Source organism: Ptychodera flava, chromosome 17 (genome assembly GCF_041260155.1).
Source record: "Ptychodera flava strain L36383 chromosome 17, AS_Pfla_20210202, whole genome shotgun sequence".
Lineage (NCBI taxonomy): Eukaryota > Metazoa > Hemichordata > Enteropneusta > Ptychoderidae > Ptychodera > Ptychodera flava.
Genome location: NC_091944.1, coordinates 33283181 through 33290820, shown reverse-complemented (window position 1 = coordinate 33290820; position 7640 = coordinate 33283181).

The following is a 7640-nucleotide window of genomic DNA, read 5'->3' as shown; positions in this document are numbered from 1 at the left end:
CGAACGGGCTTTCTTTGGGGAAAAAATATTCCATCGGCAAGGTGCCAGTGGCCGACGCCACATTTCTTTTTGACGCCATTGTTAAAAATGACCTAAGATGACCTTCATACTAATCAAACCAATTACACTGCTCGTAACAAAGACAACACCATAGGCGAGTCCAACAGTCAATCACACTATTTAAGATCGGACTCAAAAAGCCACAAACGGGTATTTAGAAACTGCTTTATGTTTGTGCAGTTCCACGAGGAAGAAGGGATCGCGAAACTGCTAATTGTACGTGTGCCCTCTAACAGCTGGCAGTGCAATCCCGAAATTACAGTCTATAAATAATATAACACGTTAAAAGTAGCCGGGGGAAATGGGCAAAACAGCCGGGTTATTTACCCGGCACCCGGCTTCTAAGGACAACACTGAGGCTGATATGTCAAGAAATACTGCATCAAATTCATGAAACTTTGTACAGATGTTAAGCTCACATTGCTTTAACATTGAAAAAGACAATTGCATAAGTAATGAACTTTCCTAATTAGGGTGATATAGCCACAAATTAATACAACGTCAAATGTGATGAAACTTGATACAGATGTTGATCTCATAGTGTTGTAACTGCATCAAACTTTATGAAATATGGTACAAGTGATAATCTGTTAAGTGTTAGGATTGTATGCAAAAATGTTTTGCAACATCCTGTTGATTAATTCCTAGTAGACTCATTTTATGAACTTTAGGATGGTGGCCTACTTTGGTTTTATGTTTTCATCACCATGGAACTCATTCTTGGCCATTGAGTGCCATCTGTATCAAAGTATTTTATCACAGACCTAATTAATGAAGAGGACTCTGTTGCAGTAGGCGCACTTTACGATATTTTTGGCTTCGTAGCGTGGCGACTTGTTGCTTTAGTCTCGGTGTTCGCAAAGGCGGCGCCGTAACCTCCATAAATGTAATAATCTCCATAGATGTAATATTAACCATAATTGTGACAAAATCAACCACAGTCAATCATTTGTAATACACAAAAATAACCATAAATGTAATAAAACTCAACTATAAATGTTATAAAGTTCAACTTGTACGTGATCATTTGCATATCAATGCCCTGTAATGTTATTGCATATTTTCCTGAAACTAGGTTTTCTTTCCGAGACACAGAATTGCTTTTTCAAGTGAACAAGCTTTTTTACATTTTGATTAATAGGTGAAGCTTTACTTTCTGAATCTCACCAAGATCTTGACTTTATATGGGCTTTTCTACTGAGTATTCGTAGGTACAATTGAAATGATTATCATTGAAACTGCTGTAAAAAATTATTGTTATTGGTTTGGTATAAAAGGCCGCCCAGCTCAACTCTTTCTGTTGATAAAGATATTGAATCTGTTTTCGAATCAGTGTACCTTGAAAAGAAGGGAATTATTGTCTTCGGGGATTTTAACATGTCTTCTTTTGTGGTAGTAGGGGGTTTTGACATCCACGAACTTGACATTCAAAGTAACTCGTCAGAATCAAACGATTAATCGTAGGCTAAAGTGTCATTTCCAGACGTGAATATACCGTTTTACTGTTCGTGTTAGTTTCAAAACTGTAGCTCTATTTACAGAAAGTTCGTAAACTGCCACAGTGTTACAGACAACTGCGTGTAGTTACATCCATATTCCTATTCGGAAAAACCAACTACAATTTAGTATTTCACCCAATTCGTAATTCCTATTTGTATTATTGATTACAAATAAGGTTGGCCGCAAAAGATACCGCGCTGAACGTGTCATTCTTAATTCAGAAACAGAATGCTAACAGAGCAAATTCAAGATGGAAATTTGGTCTAATTTTAATGTAAACGGTCAAGTGAACCCATGAAATCATTAAATTTGCCCATATTTCGATTTTCATTCTCTGATTTCAGGGTGAAAAAAGGTTGGCCGAATGTCACGGATTGATTGCACGACAGGTGTGCTACTGCGACCAATTTCTGTACTTAAGTAAAGCGCAACGATTTGAATTGCATTGAATGGGCTGCCCAGGACAGGTATGCCGGGAAAGATGTTGAATTTTCCCGTATAGAAAGCGCGTGGATTGGTATCGCTGTCAACGGGCAGCAGACCACAGGTACGGTGTGCCCGGAAAAGGGTCAACATTTTCCGTACCAAAGAATACAGGTTGGCGGTCAGCTAGCGAAAGCTTTAACCCAAGAAAGGATTGACAATCTGTCATACCTAAGCTCCGTGTAATTGGATGACTCTGAGTGGGCATCTTTCGAAAAGTACTATCTTTCGTACCTAAAGTGCAGGATTTTCAATGGTCTTCAGAAGGGACAGAAACGAGCAATTATGCCGCTGCAGTACTACCAATCTCCGGTCAGAAAAGTAAATAATGATAAAAAATGTACAAATTTTATTCTACGTCTACATTTGCCGCAGATGGAAATATCTATACGTGCCAAACATCAATTTCGATTGATTTTCTTTTTAAACGAAATTTCTCTTTCAATGATTCAGCAAAAATTAGCCTAAATGGCGGAAATGCCTATTGGTGTGTGGGACTGGCACGGTTCTACGGGGATTTTAATATCTTCCCCCGAGGCAGTTGACGGCCGTGCTGATAGAAGCTTAAGAAAGTCTCGTACTGCTCCTGAGTGGTCAAACCAAGTCTTGATAGTACGGATGTATATTGTCGTATATCGGGCATTAGGTTAAAAATGCGCTAGGTTAAAGTTTGGCAATACAGACCACTAAAATTGACGAGGACTAGAAAGTCGGGCGGCAGGAATTTGTGACACGTGTATATAGTTGCTCAGTTTTTCTGGAACCAAACTAAATATTTGGTTTTGTTTATCATCAGAGTTTGTTGTCAAACATTTAAGGTTGTTTTGGTCACACCCTGTCTTCAAATCTTAATAATTTATCCCGTTCAAAAAGAAACTGAGATGTCATTGACGTTCATAATGCCGCAAGTATCTATGCTTTGTGCATTGCTTGTATTATTTATACTAACCACTTGACACTACGAATTGTCAATTCATCATATCATTTGCAGATGACATCATATTTCTTGTTTCCGACAAGTAGTTAAATACCAAATCTATTAATGTTAAAAATAATCTGAAAACAGAAGGAAAATTGGTGTCTAACAAGCAAATTATTATCAACACTATAGTTAAATGAATCAATGACAGTCATAACTTCACAAAGGAGACGGTTCATACAGACACTGATAACTTTGACCTCAATTAAGACGGGTAGGTTCACCATTGCTACCGACCTAGATATGACTGGTACAACAGTATTATCTAGCCCATTGAAAATAAAAAAGTTCTAAATTGTTTCTTTACGTCCATATCAGAAACATACCCCATGCACACTAACTAGTTTTATTCATAGTTTCCTTTACCGCATTTTAAATAATGACTGTCCACACGTTTGGAGTTTTACCACAGGTCACAATCTCTATGCCTCAGAGCGTTTTCAGAAACACGCAATGGAAACTTAATCTTGACACAATTTCACCTCTATCTACTCACGAGATGTACTGGTTACAAGCTGATTAATGAAATCACGTTTTCAGTTCATATTCAGCTAACGATATCATTCGCTATAAGTGTACATATATACTAAGTCTTATGAATTTATTTAAGAGATTAAGTCTCACCAAGACACACTGATCAAGTATCTTGATCAAAATACCCAGTGACAACGGTCTTCACGACTTACACTACAGGGGAGTTTCAAAAAAACTCGAACAAGAATCAAATTTACACATTGTGTGTTAAAACAGTAAATGGTACAGTACTAATTCACTGTCAAAAGCTCAGTAACAAAATGCTAGATGCATCAAGACGAACAATTACTGTATTAATTATGGTGGAGCAATGTTTTGTTTGGTGATATATCATATAAAAAACAAAACGCTTTTTAAAACATAACATTTATTCGACCTGGAGAAAAAAAATACTTGCGGGAATCAACAGTGTCTCCATTGCACTATTGAGAAAATGTGGTGCATTCTTAAATCTGGACAGTTTCACCGATTTCAAAATTCTCATGAATAAAGATACGTGATGATTGAATGTGTAAGAAGCGTCATAAGAAGTCTGATATTCAGAAATAATTGTCATCAGATTTTCTTTGATTTGATGTTCAAGGTTAAGTGATAACATCGAGGATACAATTCAGTGAGGAGTAAATCCGGTTGATTAGCTGATTTAAATGAAGCTGTCTATGAAAGGCGAATAAATATCTGACAACACAAAATGAATACGCTACAGGCCGATGAAAGGTCATTTAGTTTTGATCGAGACTCAAATCCAAGGAACATTTTGTCGATAAACAGAAACATACAACTGTAAGGGGCGACGTCAAAAGTTCAATGTAGGATAAAAAACTTAATTCCCTTAGTTTCCCCCCAAACCCCCCCCCACCCCCCTAGAAACTTAATTGACTTATATTGAACCTGTTGCCAGGCTCTATCTATGTAAAGCGAAGCTAAGGATCAGTCAATTTAGGGTGAAATAAAGTAATGCATCGTTAAGGCCCCACTAGCTGTAACTCTTGAAATTTGTTGACGTCAAATTATCTACCTATTCTTTCCTCTCTGAAATCTACCCTCTGAAGAGATATGAGCTTTTACTGCATTAGGAAACCATTCCTTTCAGAAACATTTGACATGTAAATTAAATTTTATTAACGGTCATTTTGATTTCCTGGCATTTTCAAAATTTGGTAAATTAAAAGGAATCAGAACATACAATGTCATAGTTGAAAACATTCACCCTTGTGGATTACAGTTTGGACTACGCTGTGCAGTTTATATGAAGATTTAAATGCAGATATGCATAGTATCAAGGGTTTTAGCTTTTCTGCATGGGGCTGTGATTTAATGTTTGGGCGAACATTTAATCGCAGTGTAATCTTTATCTTGTTCAAAATTGCATATATAGCCCCGGCAGTGTGTACACAGACCTAAATGACTACATTGTCACAAACTTATTTTAGTTTGAAAGTAAAATCATAAAATAATGCTAAAAGATACAGCAAGTGAGGCTTAAGATTGGGAACACACTTTGTGTTTCATCCAATGTAAATACAACATACTAACAACAAACTTGAAGTTTATCAATGAATGAACAAGAACAACAACAATAAAGTCCAGGTTTCTCCTTCCAGAGGCATAAAAACTATCTCATCTGTCCTGGTGGTTGTAACAACTCAGTTCACACTGCTCCATTCAGGCGGACTACACATGCACCAGAAATGTAGCAAGATATAATTAAAAATAAAATCCGAGTGCAACCAGAAACAGTAGAGAAACTACCGTCTATGGTGCAACAGAAGCCAACAGCCTGCATTGTTTACACTAACTAGGCCAGGTGCAGCTCTGCACCGTGTTAAAACAACTCCCTCCGCTGGATTCAACACGAAAGTGTGCATTTCTGCTCTATTTTTTCAAAATATTCATTCCCCTGGCAATTTTACCTTAAATCGATTTTTAGGATAGAAACTTTTTTAGGTCAAACCCCCCCACCCCAAACTAAAAGAATTAAGTTTTTTATCCTTCATTGAACTTTTGATGTTGCCCCTAACATTATGACTGTTTACGGTTATATTGTTTATAAGCTCGGGAGATATCGTTATGTAGCAAAAAGCGCGCAATCTGCATTATCAACGGACCATTTCAACTGAAGTCCTTCAATATATTTTATGCTTTTTGAAATTTACACCACATTGACCTACGCACGTTTTGTAAAGTGTTTAGTTTGAACTCAAATAGAGTTGAAATACTCGCCGAATGGCACACTCGTATTTTATACCGTCGCAACTGAACTTTTTTTCCATGCAGTAAAAGATGTGACATATCCGCCAAATCATTTACTTTATCAAGAACCACGCTAACGAATTATCTTCTCTGCTAAGCCTGTTACAACTCGATGTTTTTGCTGAAGAATAAACAACTGATTCGCCATGCTTCATCGACAAGCGTGAGGTGATCGACACAAAACACCAAAAGATCTGTTCAAATTTCCTGAAATCGTTGCATCAATTTTATCTGTTTTTAAACCGTTGCGGTCTGAAACACGGGGGGGGGAGAGAGAGAGAGAGAGAGGAGAGAGAGAGAGAGAGAGAGAGAGAGAGAGAGAGAGAGAGAGAGAGAGAGAGACAGACAGACAGACAGACAGACAGACAGACAGACAGACAGACAGACAGACAGACAGACAGACAGATAAAGAGAGACAGAGACACAGAGACAGACAGACAGACAGACAGACAGACAGACAGACAGACAGACAGACAGAGATCAGACAGAAAGAGAGACAGACAGAAACAGACACTGTACCTATATCATATGTACAAGAACACTATGCAGAATCAACCAAACAAACAGGTCCAAGACATTGCATCAAACCACAGGCGGCCCATACACTATTAATAAGCGTATTATTGAGCTTTTCTCACTTTTCTCTGTCACTGTAGTCCCTCTCCTTTTATTCATGCTCTGACTGATCGTATAAATAAAACAAATGACTATATAGCCTAACCTATAGCCTCTTGACTCTTTGTTTATTTTACACCCCATTACAAGGACGTTTATCTCTCATATACACATCTTGTAATTAATTAGTCAACACAACTGATTATGCTAATCCGTGGGCTTATCAGGGTTGGTCAACATTGCAAAGATAGACATGTAAATGAAAAGTTTGGTAAACTTTCCTATCTTTCGCGATGTTGACCAACCCATAAAATCCCTGATAAGTCCACGGATTAGCATAATTAGTTGTGTTGACTAATTAATTACAACATGTCTGTATGAGAGATATACAACCGCGGCAAAGCAAGTGCATAGGTAACTGATTGTAATACAAACACTAATAGTAATTAATATGTAGTCTAACTTCGCCTTGTTTATCTATACTTTGTCGCTGTCAGTAAGAAATCTCAGCAGGGTGGCGTTAAATGGTATTCAGGAAGTCCATGCCAAGTTGATTTCTTATATTTACGTTAATGGCAAGGAGACTTCTCATATCTAAACCAAGCACCCCGTGGTTTATTAGCTCTTTATCAGTAAAATAAAGATGCCGCTTCTATACTTTAAGGTTTTCCAGTACTTGTTGCTATTGTAGTTTCTGTTTGTATTACAATCAGTTATCTATGCACTTGCTTTGCCGCGGTTGTACGTCCTTTAATGTGGTGTAAAATAAATAAAGAGGCTAGGTTAGGTTATATAACCATTTATTTTATTTACTCCGATCAGTCAGAGCATGACGAAAAGGAGAGAAAAGATAGAGAAAACAGTGAGAAAAACTCAGTAATAGTTTTTGGGCCGCCTGTGCTGCCAGCCGGCAGAAGGCTACAGATCACAGGCGTGATGTTTTCTGGGTAGTTTCTATAAGTGTAGTTTATTCTACGTTTCGACGTTCTCTTCCGTAGCCTAATCGGAAGAGAACGTCGAAACGTAGAATAAACTACACTTATAGAAACTACCCAGAAAACATCACGCCTGTGGGCTACCAGCTGGCAGCAGGCGACAAATATGGCCGGTAAACACCCGAGAATATTCCGTACCCAAAGTGCGTGGATTGAGATGGTTGTCAGTCAGCAACAGGCGACAGGTGTGCCCGATAAACGGCAAACAATATTCCGTAGAT